This window comes from Buteo buteo, chromosome 2 (genome assembly GCF_964188355.1).
Source record: "Buteo buteo chromosome 2, bButBut1.hap1.1, whole genome shotgun sequence".
Classification (NCBI taxonomy): domain Eukaryota; kingdom Metazoa; phylum Chordata; class Aves; order Accipitriformes; family Accipitridae; genus Buteo; species Buteo buteo.
Genome location: NC_134172.1, coordinates 47,719,600 through 47,734,975, shown reverse-complemented (window position 1 = coordinate 47,734,975; position 15,376 = coordinate 47,719,600).

Sequence of the window (15,376 nt, the reverse complement as noted above, 5' to 3'; positions counted from 1 at the left end):
CAGGAAATATCAGAGTGACTCACTTTGAGAACAGTGAACCTTCCGAGCCAATACAAGACTCTCTCTATCCATTTACCTGGAGGTCTGATGTAGCTGGCTATTGCTACAAAACTTTGCAGAGGACTCTGACTTGCAGAGGTCCAGGAAAGTGAGTTGGAGGAAAAACCAAATCAGGTGGTGTATTATTCTCTTGCATTCATGATGCCAAAGGAAAATATGAGTGAAACATGCAAAACCTCACAGGAGCCCTCTCGTTCCCTACAAACAGCTTTGAGCTTAGCACTGGTGTTGTTCTGCAAGTCATCTGTTGTATATGACTTGGTCATTTCATCACAAACATGTATTCTACATGCTATAGAATACAATTTTTAGTTGCCTCAGAATTCCCTCTTGTCAAAGGCTTTGCTTTTCCTTTAAAATTGCTCACAGGCTTTGAATGCAGAATGCCCTGTGTCTGGCTTCACTACTGCATTAGACATAGTCAGGGCAGACCTAGGGATGTAATATGACAACAGATTGGCCAGTATGTGCGCAGATTTGCAATTGCTTGTTCCTGCCTGCTCTGGAAACAATGGAGGAGTGGAAGCAGCTGGTATGCAGAAGAGATGAGGCGTAACATCTCTCTAGGAGTGCTGACTGCCCAAGCACCTCTGGTCCTGCCAGTCCTGGGCTGTATGCTGGTGAGAGCAGGCAAGCTCGGACGGCTGTTTTCGAGGCTGTAGTCTATTCCTGTCTGTATACCATTTGTTACAATTGCCCAGCATGGGCATCTTGCTTCAGTCCCCAGAGTGCTGTTTGCTATGCATTGGAGCGCTTCTCCATGTGTTGGTTCTGACAGTGGCAGCAGTGATGCTGATAGGGTTGGGTCTTACACGCTGCCTGACAACCTTGTAAGCCAAATTCAGTCCTCACTGTGTTACAAGAGGAAAACAAACAGCATGGAAAGGACCAAAGTGCAGCTTACACAAAAAGGCTTAGTAAAGAAACATCTTTCTCCATGTCCTCAGCTGTACTTGCTGGCTTCATGGACTTCAATGGAGTTATTTCAGCCTACACTAGCTGAGAATACAGCCCACTAGACTATGCATTGCCATGTAAAACTCCTGTGAGTAGTACGGTTTATTTTCTCATTTGTTGGTTCTGCCATCTGGCACAGCTTTCTTATATCCTTCTCCATTCACCATCCTCTGAAAACATCTTTTGTGTTGTCTATAGACACGTCACTTTTCCCTTGCCAAATATTAGCTTTATGACTGAATACTTCTGATTCCTTTTGAAATCACTTCACGTTACCTTTTCCCCCCTGACAACACTCTCAGGTATCTATTATGCAATGTTGTGTTCTGTTTCCAGGTGCAGTATGGGTTAAAAGAATACAGCTCCAGTTTCGCAAACATTTGTGCAGCTTCATAGCTTTAATGGATCCTGGCGACTATAAATAACAAAGGGAAACTAAATAATACACTCCTTCCTGTGAGTCACATGTAGGTTGGCTACATTTCTGAATTCACCTCCTGAGAGAAGAAGCTTTGCCTCCATTATAAGACAGACACATATCATCCCGTGATGGCACCACAGGGTCAGACTGTAGCCGATGAAAAGTCATGAATGTCACATGCACCAGAATGAGACATTTAAACTGAAAACTCTTGTGATTGATACAAAACACAGTCTCCCAGAGAGGCCTGTGCTCATCTGCTGGGGGATGGGGTTAGGAATTCTCCTGCAAAGATTCCAACATTTAATTTCCTTTGACTGGATAGCTACAGGCAGTTGTTCCTGAAGGTCTAGGTGAGGAACTCCAGGAAATCTCCTGGGCTTGCTTTCCACCCTCAGTTCTCTCTGACTTCAGGGACACTTATGGTTGTCCACCTCTCTCAGGAGTCAGTGGCTTTGGACTTTGGACTTTCAGGCTGATAAATATGCTAGATTATAGCCTTCCTCCCTTGGAGTGAATGGTAACCTGCTCCACAAGTGGCCCCACTGATGTCAGCAGAAATACCTAAGAACTAATAGCCCCTTTGCAGCAATCAAGGGCACCAGATTCCGGTGAAAAATTACATCAGATTTAACTTTTTCCATTTTAAAGGGTCATAACTAGCTCCCTTGTTCTCATTGGAGCTCTGTGGACTAAGGAAAAAGGAAAAGCTTTTCTAACTACATATAAACACCATCTCAACCAGTTAAGTATAGAGTACTCATCCCACTGAAACCACAACAGGACTTTTAACAGGACTGCACCAGTTGGCCTTCATGGCTTTGTCTCATGGCCCCCAGGATTCTGCACACAAGTCTGGAAGGACAGTTAGGCTGGAAGGAAAGATGCATCCAGGACTTGGTTCTGAAGCCTTCAAGCACTGAGGTTAGAGGGATATTTGCTTTCATCAGAGATAAAATATTTGCTTAGGAAGAACATGTCAACTAATGATTTCAAGAGTGAGAGAAAAGTGATCTAAGACAGATCCCTGAAAACTGCTCTCTTCTGCCAAAGACCACTTATCGTTCCTGGATCAGACATTATTTCCTGCCATCATAAAGGACTTGCGAACAAGGCAATTATCTCACCTGAAAGAAGACAATTTTTTCGTGTGGCTACACCACTTCCACCTCAGCTCTTCTGAAAGAGGTCATTTACTAGTAATTTCAGTCAGTACTGTTTGCTGCTCCCTGTGTGATCTTGCCTGCTTTTTGGCTAACTCTTGACCTCTGGGAAGAGGATGGCAACAACCACAGCTCCCTCCCCAGGCCCAGAGTGTCATGGTACGGAGCAGTGAATGAATAGGCAATTCTTAATGGCTCCCACATCACTTACAACTGCAGTAACAGATTTACTTTTTCCTATAGACACCACTGAGTGGATAGAAAATATATTAAAAAGTTCTACTTATCAAAAAGTGCTGCTGAGCTCTTGAGATATAGCTGAAGAAATGCATTGCTCTGGTTAGTACCTATCAGCTGATGGTTAGCAAACAGGAAAGGTGGGAAGCAGGTCCATCAGGGTGAAGCTTTTCAGTGCTGCTTTGACCAGAAGAGCTAAGGCACAGCACAGGGAGTTACTTTGAACCTTCAGTTCTCACAGGAGTGGGAAACGTTCAGCAGCTCTTGCATGGTCCTCAGAGTGTTTCAAGACCAGGGCTTTTTTTAGGATATTATGTATGGGTTGAACCACTTAGAGTGAATAAACATCAACTCAAAACCAAATTGTGAATGTAATGTGCAGGGTAGGTGACCTCCAACAGCAAACAAAGCAGAAATTTTGATCTTGAGACAAGTTGTTTCTCCCCTGGAGGGTGTCCTTTGATTCAGTCTGTGTTTGTAAAATGATTAGAGAAAATGAGATATGTTGCAAAAGATCAGGAGCAGCAAGAACCAAACACAAAAGAAAACATTTAAACACAAAGGCAGGGGTGGCAGAGAGCGAGCTCTTCTCCGTTTCACTTGTGCTTCTTTCCCACTTGCAAATACGCTGCTGGGAGATTAATTGAATGAAGTAAAGCCAACATTGGGATGCAAAAAGAGGAGCTGTGACTGATTTCTATGACTCCTTAATAACTGACTGGCAAGCTGGTGTAGCGGATCACTAAATGCCATGAATCATTTGCAGACCAAGATCAAAGAGTAAAGAGGACATAGTTCACCTAGCTGGGCATTCGTGCAGGGCTTTGACTATCCGAAGCCTTTAGAAAATCATTGTTTTTTCTCTTCTCGTCTCTAACCTCTTTTCACCTCTGTTTCCTTCTAGACTCAGCCATGTACTCATTAGTCTACCTTGTCTAGTTCTTACTTACTTCATCACATTAATCAAGGAGCAGAATTTCAGCTTGTTTCAATTGGTTTTTACCAAGAGGAAATCAAGCCTAAGGATTTCTATTATTTTTTGTTCCCTTTATTCCAAGTGCTGAACCTTGTATTGGGTAAAATAGAAAAAATTCTCCTTTTAGGAAAAATAAGGATTGGCTGGTCCTGTGCCTGATCCTATTTCATATTTTGCCTTCATCTGAATATAGTGTCTTGTAATTGGAAGACCTATGGAACTGGCGATCAAATTATTCTAGTGTATATGCAGTTCAGATCCAAATAGCCAGATATGGGCATCCCATAAACATAAAGCTAATAAATCTATACAGCAGGAGAAATTTGTCTTATACAGATATCCAGAGCTGACAAAACGCGTCTGAGACCTCTACTAAAATGAAAGTATGATGCATAGCAAACAGCTTGGAGAAAAAAGTAGCAATCAATACATTGAAGACAAGAAATGGAAAATAGGGCTGTAAATTTAAGCATCCCTAATGCCACAATACTTCTGAAGCAAGTTTGACAGACCTCTGGTGCTTTTATGGATACAGCAAAGTCATGCCTGAGATTTTCAAAATCCCTACTGAAGCTGCAGTTCTGTCAGAGTCTAAGCTGACCTAGGTTGCTGTTACCTCTTGACTACCTGTCCCTCTGCCCTATGATGCTGCTGGCTGGATTTTCTGGCTCTCCCTCACACTGGCAAAAACATACCTAATCCTGCAGTGAGTTGGTTTGGAGAGCTAAATTGGAGGAAAATGCTTCTCCCCCCACCCCCACCCCCGGCCCCGAAATGAGTTGCTAGTTTCTCTCCCTTAGCTGGCTCACTGTATGATCAGACAAATATCAGTGAAGAGAAGAATGGAGAGTGCATCTAAGGAGAGGTGGAGGGCAACCCCACCTTAGATCATACTAAACTGCTGTGGAATTGGAGCTTTAAGCACACAACTCCACTCCCAGTCATGCATATGTGTGGATGTGGATGTTTCAAAAGACCTACACATTCACTTTACTGCAGTTGCGTGTTTACTTTGATACAGGATTCTTGAAACACTGGATCCACTTGCTTCATGAATTACCCACATGGAACCACCTTACTCTTTGGCATTTAAACTTCTATTAAAGAACAAAAAATGCTCCTGTCCATCATGGTTGTTCAGGAAATCTTCCTAGTAGGACCCAGCTGTGTAGCGTTTCCTTTCTTGAGTCTGAAAATAGTCTGAAACGATACTGATGAGAGGTAAACACTGCACAAACTGCTTGTTTCCATTCAGGCTTTGACTCAAAACCTTATTGACACTATTATAAATGTCAACATTTGATACATAATATGGTAATACACTTTAGCAGATGGAGAGGAATGGAAATGAAGCCAAGATGCAGTTGAGGCTGGGTTTGGAATTGCTGGAAGGAGGAGGATGAAGAAAAGGAGAGATGCCAAGAAGGAAGTAGAGCAGAAGCAGAGAAAGGAAGATGGGAAGGAAAGGAAGAGAAATCACTCCCACTGAGCTCTGCTGAATCAAGCACTACAGAGTGAAAGAATAATAAACACTGCATTACCTTCTGCAGCAAAAGATGATGCTTTGCCTTTGCTCATTCTATGAAGCTTCCTTTGAGATGCGCAGGAGTTGCACTGTGGACAGAGGCAATAGGCTCACCTGTATTCATACTGTAGCCCATCCTCCATACTCGAGCATGGAGTTTGTTCTCCTCCTCAACATGAACAGGATACCCCCTCGGTCAGAGACAGCTTAACTAAAACAGCCCATTAACCACCTACTTTAGAGTAGGTGGTTAACCCACTGCCTAAACCCAATAGCTATATCAAGGTTACAAACTGCACTGAACTTCTGAAAGGGTTTTGTCATAACTAAAAATTATGATCATTCTAGATTAAACAGGTATGGGATGTTACCATTCATCACTCAGGCTGTAAAGAAATTTATACTTTTTTGAAAAGCTCATCACTATGCAGTAGAAACACATGCAATAGGGATGAACTGTCTGCAAAATATTCCTTCCAATCTGCCAATGATAACTCTATTTTTAGGGTCTGATAAAGAGATGCCAGAGGACAAGATGAGAAAAAATGTACAAGCAAAAGGTAAACTTAAGATTTTGCACTCTGGGGACCAGGTTACCAAGAACTATTATTATTATCCATGCATCAACTGGCACAGAATGCGATTTTCAGAAATTCCTTCACATTTTCTAAAGAGGAGCTTCTATGAATCTTCTCCTTTCTTCCTCTTCCTGTGTTGTTTATGCACTGAATATTCACACTTCTTTTCTTAGAGACCCAGTCGATTTGTCCCAAAGTCTCTGCATTTAAAAGACAAGTGTATTAATTAATGATATTCACTATTCTCATGTTTTTCTTTCTCAAAATACAAAAGCACAGCCACAATTCAATACTCAAAGCAAATTTCCCTAGCAAAACAAGGGATCTTTTCTATTTCAGGTTCTTGGTAGCTCCATTTTCATAGAGTGGATCAGTTTGTCTACTTTTGGTCTCAGAATTGCTTATCTAGCCTTCAGCAAGTGCTATGCACAAGCATAAGTCTGACAAACTTGATTTATGTTAAGAAATATTTTTTCTGTTGTCATAGAAACCACTGTAAGATGATCCAGGCATGAGTAAAAAGTAAGAAGTACCCTGGCTGCTGGTTTTGCCATTGAAATTCCCCTCACTGTTGATGTCCCACCAGTAATTTCCTCGCCCCTATGGTGAAAGGGCAAAAAGATAGTATCTGGAAGGATGGCTGAGAGGAAAAATTTGCCTAGAGATTGGCTTCAGTGTCATAAGGCAGACACGTTTCCCAGTCCAGAAGAAGGTGTGCAGCCAGCACAACTTCTCCTGCAAGGCTGCAGCATGGGAAGCAAAGTAAATGTTCCTTTCATATAGAGAACAAAATCAGACTAGAAATCCCCCAAGCCTGTTATAGAGACCTCCGTGCCACGGTGGAGAGAGATGGAATAATTTGCTTCTCTTATGCTGGGGGTTTGCTTCCATCAGCAGGAATGAATCATATCCACATTTTAATGTCCGCACAGCTCTTGCCATTGCACTATGCATAAACAATTTCTGCTTCAGTAAGAGGAAGCATCCACCTGGACAGTAACATATAAGGGAGTAAAAGAATCAATGAACACTGATCATCATGACATGTTCATGTAGAAGCGTCTTCACCCACCCCAGCACTGCCTGCCCACGAGCTCCATGCCACAGCTTAGGCAATGACACCCTGCCCAATATAAATGATCATTCATTGCCATTTTTATGCAATGAGAGCACAGGAATGTATACTGTGTACTACAACACTTACACCCTACTCAATCTCCACCACCAGTCTTTGACATTTTAGGGATGTTTATCCCCAAGATTTACAAGGGCAATGAACATTGCTAGTACTTCCCACTACAGCTGTCAGACTGACTTGACGTTCTTTCCCAAGGGAAATCTGTTTCTGCATCTGCTACTGTTGGTTCAGCTTACAACAGGCTTTCAGCTGAACGGTTGTTGCTGTGGATCTGTGGCCTCACAAAAAAGGCAAAAGGACAAAAGTGTTACTGCAAAAAAAAGTCAGAAAACCTGTAACGTTTTGTGAAGGCTTGCAGTTCCTCTAAGCAATGAGTGGAAAAGCCAGAGGATTCCAGTCCAGAATGCTCCTCTGCTGCAATTAGTACTGGGAACAGTCCAAAAAGAGGGTCACATGGATAGATTATAGCTTCTTTTTGCCTCTAATGCTGATTAGTTGCAATATGTCAACAATTAGAAGAGAGTTTAGTGAACAAATATTGCCTCTTTTTCTGCTGCTGCACTGTCCAGACAATTTTATTTCCCTCTTATTATTTACCATTTGAAAATATTTGCCAGACAATCTCTCCAAGTCCCTTCTCATCTGAAGCTTACTGATATTAATTTTGCAATTGTAAGAAACAGAGGCAGGTCTGGTATTGCTTCTGATTCCTGATAAGGTGAAAGCAGCTTTTAGCGCTGGGTGTGCCATGGATTGTGGAAAGTGAATTCCGAACTGATATTTTCCAACATTCTCTGTAAAATGCATTCTTGTAGGCTTTCCATGCAGCTTTCTCCTTGTTAATAAAGGAAAAAAAACCACGGAATACAAGGGGCAGGAAAACAGCTGATAGCCTGCGCAATGATTTAAGTGGATATTAGTGGACATTTTTGGCAGAGCTTACTGGAGTCTAGTTACAAGAATCTGAATAGAAAGCCTGGTTATTTCCTTCTTTTCTCCAGATACACAAAAGCACATGGAGGATGGAAAATGAACTTAATTGTCATCATTATTGTTGCTAGATTATAAGAAAGTGCCTATCTGCCACTTCTTCCCTACGTGCACATGTACACATCTCTTTTTATGTTCACTGCCTGTCCACAGCTTGTCTTATACATGCATCTTGTTATGTCTCATTTTCACATTTCATTCCCATGCTCTTTATAGTGCAAAACAAGGTGTGTATTTGGTTATGAAAATGCTGGAGAGAGTGAGGGCATTTTTGCATGGGAGATGCCGTATTACCATGTCAATCATTGCTCCTTCTTTTTCTTAATCTTTGCAGATTAAATCTGGATGAGCCTCAACTGGGATGCTTCTGGCACTGGGGAAGCTGAGATTTAGATAGCAAATTCTCAGCCCAGGTCCACTGGCATGTGACTCACACACTGTTATCAAACTTGCAATGAGCGGCCCGAAACTTTCCTCCCACCTTGCTGAAAATCTGTTTTAGCGCTAAGCATAACTTAGGTGTTGCTGGGGGAAGATTGTCTTTCCCAGTTGAACTCTTCCACTCTGGGCCTACATATAATGTCCTTTTTTTTTTCCAGAAGAAGGGCTGTTGTCTATTAACCAGCCTAGCTACTGAAAAAGGAGTAGGAGAAGGATACCGCAGGCTGCTTCTCCAGCATTATAGTACCCACTGATGCTAGCTGGGCATGCCGTTTCTACATGTCATCAAGACTGCTGCTGCAGTTCATCCCCTGTGAGTGTGAGTACTGAAGAACTTTCTGCTGTTGTAGCCTGCTGCTGAGATGCTTCTTGCTTTCTCTTTTGAGGCGAGCTGTGAGTTTTGACCTATGTTGAGCAGGAGATAATACTAAACATTGGGACCTGAAGGCTGCCAGTGTCTCTTGGAGGAAACTTTCTTGGAGGCAGCAGGGCACGCAGAGGGACTATAGTTGGAAAGGTCTAGGCGCCTTCCCCGTGAGAGGAAAGTAAGAATGGGTGAAAGCAGAAGAGCTGTAAAAGCATCATGGCAGCATGTCTGCTCAGAAACAGTAAAACAAACCCCATTCAACTGGAATAGCGATCGCTGCTGAGCAATGATGGTTGCTGTGACCCGAGGTGTAGGCATCATGTGTCCAACTGCATAACCCGCGCTCCCCAAAAGGCAGCGATCCCTGAAAACAAGCGCTTACATCACCCACATGCTCAGGTGCTGCCTTGACTGCTGTGTCCTGGGGCAATTGCAGATCCTGCACGTTCATCAGCTGTTGGCAGAGGCTCTGTTACCGAGAGGTGAAACAGGCGAATAGTTGTAGCATGAGGAGAAGAGTCACAGCAGCAGGCATGTCTGTGGGAGAGAAGGGGTGTTGCATTTGCTGGGATATGAATATAAACCATGCTGCTGCCAAATCAAAAGGTTCCCCTTGTTTGTTTCCTTTTTTTGCAAACCCAGTGACTTAAAGACAGAAAAAGATAATAGCATGGCCTCCTTTATATTCTAGACCGTCACCCTTCTCCCTGCTGTTTGGCACCGTGCCCATTTCCAGCTGGCACTTTCAGATGCAGATTTCTCCCTGAATAGGTATGGCGGGGCTCTTTGTCCTCATCTTCCCCTACCTTCATTAGCCGCTCTGCTGTTGGGGGCCTTGCTCGGATATCAGAGGGAACAGAGCCGGGTAAGAAGCAGAGCAGAAAAGGCCCCCTGAATACTGATTCATTACCATACAAATGGAGGAACACCCTAGCTATGCAGAGGGAGGTATCTTTATAAAGCCTCCGTAAATACCACACAAAACAATGATTACACAGCGCTTATGCATCAGTTAAAATTCATCCTGGATAGGCTGGATAACACATATCCATACAGGCTAAAATGGATTTGCTTAGGATTTGCAAATGGTTTATAGATGTCTCCTGAGATAGGGGCATTGCCTGAAGCGTGGTGGACATATCTGCGCAGTAACATGTCAGCAAGCCAGCAAGCCGTGACAAGAAGACAGATGAGGACAGGCAACTCGAGATCATCCCCCATTTGTCTGTGTATGTGTGGCTCAAAGGCCACCCCCCCCCCCCCGATGATTCATTCGGGGTCCAAGCTGGGTGCTATGCCCAAATCCCTGACGTGTCCACAAACACGGACTGGCTCATCTGAGCATTTCCTTCGCACAGCACTAGGCTGGGTTATAACCCCAAATCCTTGTGCTGTCGACAGTCACACTGGCAATCTGGGGAGGGACATTTTGCAGGAAACCCATTTCAAATGAGGCCTTTCTAGTTATGGGCCGTGGTTCATCGGAAACGAATGACAGAGCAGCTTGGGTTAGTATAATGCTGAGAGTTGTGGGATATACCCACAGCAGCTCCGACACTAAACACAAACGACAACCAAAGTGCTTGTACAGTTCTTCCACCTCTGTTTGCCCATCCTCCTCTCTCGCAGGAAGGGGGACTAGGATGGAGATGGGTGGTGGCGCTCGGATGCAGCCCTGCAGCGCAGCCCTGCAGCGCAGCCCTGCAGCGCAGCCCTGCAGCGCAGCCCTGCAGCGCAGCCCTGCAGCGCAGCCCTGCAGCGCAGCCCTGCAGCGCAGCCCTGCAGCGCAGCCCTGCAGCGCAGCCCTGCAGCGCAGCTGCGCGTGTTTTGGCTGGGTCTTGTTATAAGGGGTGACGAAAAATTGTACGCCAGCCCACGGATAATCCAATCAAAGTTTATTAAAGCAAGCGACAAACAGGCAAAACAGCGCTGGGCGGCCGGGGAGTCTCCGCTCTGCCAACGGCGCGCGCCCCCCTCCCTCAGAGTTCCCTTTTTATAGTTTTTTTTTTGTTGCCAGGTTAAAGTCTAGGGTCCGGGCTCACGTGGGCTTGTTTCTGCGATTGCGCGCCCTGTTGCTGGGGGAGTCGAGGGATGAAGGCTGTAGTCTTCTTTTGTGTAACAGACACTTCCCCCTCAACGAATGCATACAACGAATGGCCCATCAAGATCCCAAGCACTGCAATCCCTGAGGCCAAACACACATCCTCCAGGAGAGTTAACAACAAAACCGGTTTTGGGTTGGCAAAAAGAGAGCGGAACTATGTACATATCATCTGTAGTTACATGTTTCCAATCGCACCTGTCTGCAAGGGCTAACACTGCCCTGCAAAACGAACACACTATGCAAGGCCTACAGAACCGGTTTGATTAACAAATACATATAAAATAAATTTATCACAATCCCCCTTTTTTGTTTTCATCATTTTGTTGGTCAAACCGAACTACAGTTTCTCGAGTTAGAGAAAGACTGGGAGTTTCTCACTCAACAACCCCGGCCTCCCCCAAGTACTCACATTGCCTTCTTAATAACATTCCAACAATTCTATTTAATATAACAGACTTATTATCCACTGACCTATATATAAGATTGAGAAAAGTGGTGCGGTCTTGCTCTTTCTATACATTTAATTTGGTTTTTGGCTAACACTGCCCTGCAAAACGAACACACTATGCAAGGCCTACAGAACCGGTTTGATTAACAAATACATATAAAATAAATTTATCACAGGTCTGCTGCTCGCCTGAGTTAAACCTACAGTGGAGACAGATCCTGAGGGGCTTAACCTGAACGATTTGGCCTAGGGAAACTTGGTTCGTCAATTCGGTCTTCTTTCTTGCCAACATGGAAACGTTTTCTGGAAGCATTAATAATGTCTACCTACAGAATTAGCCACACAACATGCTGGATTTGTAACCATATAACTACATCTTCCAAAATAATCCTTTGTAGCCCTCTAAAGACCTGAATAGGTAGGTAACAAATACTTAGATGACAAGTACTCTGGAAGGACTTCAAAAGCACTGCCTGCCATGGAGAAAAAGAGGAACTAATCACCCTTTCTAGAACCTCTTTGGTTTGGGGGAAAAAAAACCCCATAAAACTCCATGTTTCTTTGAAAATCAGCATAAGGCCATACCGTCTATAGAAGCCTGCTTTCTGTCCTTTCAGGTTCTCACTTTTCAAACATACCCATTTGCTGGTATGTAAAACACATGTAAGCCTCTCAGTAACAACTATGCTTTCAGACCTTTATTAACCAGTAGAACTGGGAAATTGGCATATCCCAGATCCGGAAGAGGAGGACAGGGAAAAGATCTTATGAGCTCTGTGAGAACCAAAATTTGGAATATAATTCAGGATTTCTTGCAAATGTTGACCAATTGACCTGCTGATTGGACATGTGCCAGGCTGTAGCCTCATTAAGAGATTCCAGATTAATCGTATGCCTCTTAGAAAGGCATCTTAGCGAGCTTTTTCTGCAAAGACTATTGACATGGTTCCAGTTATGTTGGACTCCAGTAAATATAATGGCAGGATTTTTAGCATGTGTGTTACAGAAAGAGGTAAAGAGGTATGCCAGGCTAGTTTAACCACAATTTCAGCACCAGTCTGGCGAAATCTGTTTCTAGATCAATCTAGTTCTACTACCTCTGTGACCAAACCACGCACAGAAAGGCCTTAAGAACTGAAATGATAAAACCCCAAGGAACAGCAGTTTCTAATGAAAACAACAGGGCTGATAATTAAACTTCTACCAATGGTCCAAGTTGGCAGTCAGCTCAGTTAGCAAACAGTAATAGAGAGAGACAGTCCAAATTCTTTACTGTCTGTCTGTGGGACTGATCAGCCTTGACAATGTTTCACCCTACCTCTCTAAAATAGGGTGAAAGGCTCTATTCAGGCAACAGGCAAAGCTGTTTCCATCTGGCATATTCCTCCTTTCTCATGAGTTTCCCCCTACTGATTATTAAGCAGCTGTTTTATATACACCCCCCCCCCCCATTTGTCTCTGGATTCCCAGCTTGTTCATGTATCATTACTTCAGTTTTGACGCCTACAAGAAATTTTAATAAGAATTAATTTCCTACCTGAGAAAGCCCTAATATGCACCGCACAGTGATGTTAATGAAAAATAGGTGCTGTAGCATCTGATTCCTGGGATTTTGTGATTAATTGTGTCAGCAGCATTAACAGTAAATGCATTTATTTTATGTCAGTTGCTGATTGACAAAATATTAATTTATTATATTCCAGTATAGGTCATATCTATAAATCTCCAGGTGAATTTAAAAGTGGCTTCTCTAGCCACTACAATCTCTCTACATGATGAAGTCTTCCCATGATTAATTTTTTAAGATACACCCTGCTGTATGTAAACTTACAGGATATTTTTGCAGAAATATTTATTGCATGTTCTGTGCTTCATGGCTCTGCTTAGTAGGCTAGCATCAGGGGCAATTTTTTTTGTGACTGGCATTTGCATAACTTGGATACCATGACTTCTGTAAAAGTTCTGTATTTCCAAGGTTGTTCTTATCATAGGGATCTAGTATAAAATGTATTGACCTTCTGTGCTTTTTAACTTCCTTTTACTTACTGTTTGAGCTTCTTGCAATTTGTAATGTGTTTTATCCTGACAAAATGATAAAGAGGTAGAGAGTAGAAAGGGAGGAACTGAATAAAAAAGAGACAAAGTGACTTATAAGTTGCTCAAATAATCAAGCCAGATAGCTGAAAAACAAGGACAAGTTTCCTTCTGACCTACGCTGCTGCTCTCCAAGCATTGCAGTTTTTTCCACTGGGAAAGAATTCTTCAGGTAAATAATTTTGGACTTAAGGACACTTTTAAAATAGTTTTTAGCATCCTTATTCAGTTTTACATTTTCTCTTCCCTTTGCAAAATGTCCTTCATAAAAATGGAAGTGCATTAAGATTTCTTTCCTTCAGTCTCCCTTGCAAATAAGGACCTGAATCAAAGACCTGTTTTGAGCACTATTAGTAGAGGCACATCAGACCAGGTGAGTTACAGATGATGAAAACTGCGTTGTAATTTTTTTCAGACAGAGCATCAAATCATCGAATACAATTTTAAATGAAGTATGAAGTCTGAAAGGTTTCTGGAAAGAACCATTTTCAGATAAAGGCAAGGAGAATTACTCAAAATATAAGGAGGGAGCTGCAAGAAAAAAAGGCTCTTCAGTTTTTTCAGTTCAGGTTTTATGTATCTGTGAATTTTCTAAAGCATTATTTTCCTCCACTGTCATTGTCTAAAACACTGCACTCCGTAACTGTTGTCATGCATTTACAATTTTCTTTGTTGCTGAGGACAGCCAGCTTGAATTAGAAGCTGTTCATAGCCAAATTCCAAAGTATCCGGATATTAATTCAGATGTGGCAATAGATTAAAGCAGGGCTGGTCCACCCCTCCTCCTAGCCTTGCAGGGGAGGGGGTTGAAGGGCCACGCAGCAGCTCCTGAACTGCCACTGTTCCTGATTGACATATTTTTTGATTTACTCTAACACGTCAAGCTGTCTGTATCCCTCTGTCAGCTCCAGGGAAGGATGCCAGTCTCTAAGATAAGGGCAGCATGATCAGGCAAGGTTGGTAGTTGTGTCAGCTGCCCCAGCTTAATCTGCTGCTGCATGCGTGCGCACACTGCCAAAACTCTGTCATTCCTGTCTCATGGGGCAGCAATTGTTTGTAAACCCAGTCTACCACTTTACAAAAGTTACGCCTTCACCCCAACTTGGGAATCTGACAAAGTCCTGAGTCACTGAGTAACTTAAAGTCCCCACAGAGGCTCTCTGACTTGGGTTGTGGTCCCGCAGCCCTGGCTGAAAAGTAGCCCTGACTCATGCTGTTTGTATGAACAGGAGCATTCCCTTCACTGAACCGCACTCCTAAACACAAGACAAAGGATCAAGTGGGCAATTTAATATTAAGTGCAGAACACTAAATTATTACCATTCAACCTAACTTCCTGCTCCCAAAATATATTTGAAATTTCATTGAAGTAGATCATGTTCTGCACAAAGCAAGTCAGTGCTCTTGGTTGGGATTATACCCATTATTGCCTAGTACTGTACTGAAAAATCATTGATTTTAATACACTCTGCAACATTCCTAAAGGCTTGGGAACTGTCAGCTGAATATATTCATAGTGGATGTTCGATCACTGCACCAAATACACTCTGCAAACTAGTCACCTTTGAAATGATAGTGGTACCTTCTTGAATAATTCGCTACCACCAGATTGCATGTCCTTTGGGTCCTCTTGAAAGTTGAAAAGAAAAGGAGGGACAGGAACATGATATGATGACACCAATGTTGAAGTGATTTTAATTCAATGTTATTACTATACATTTGGAATTTTTTCCCCCATGTTTTTAAATTTCATCGGGGAATTTTCCTAAATCCCTGCATTCTTTTCTTGCCATTTCTTTCAGTCTTTCATTTTCTTTCCCTTTTCCTTTCTTCTTTCCTTTGTCCCCTTCCTCTCCTTTTCCCCTTCTTTTCCTTCT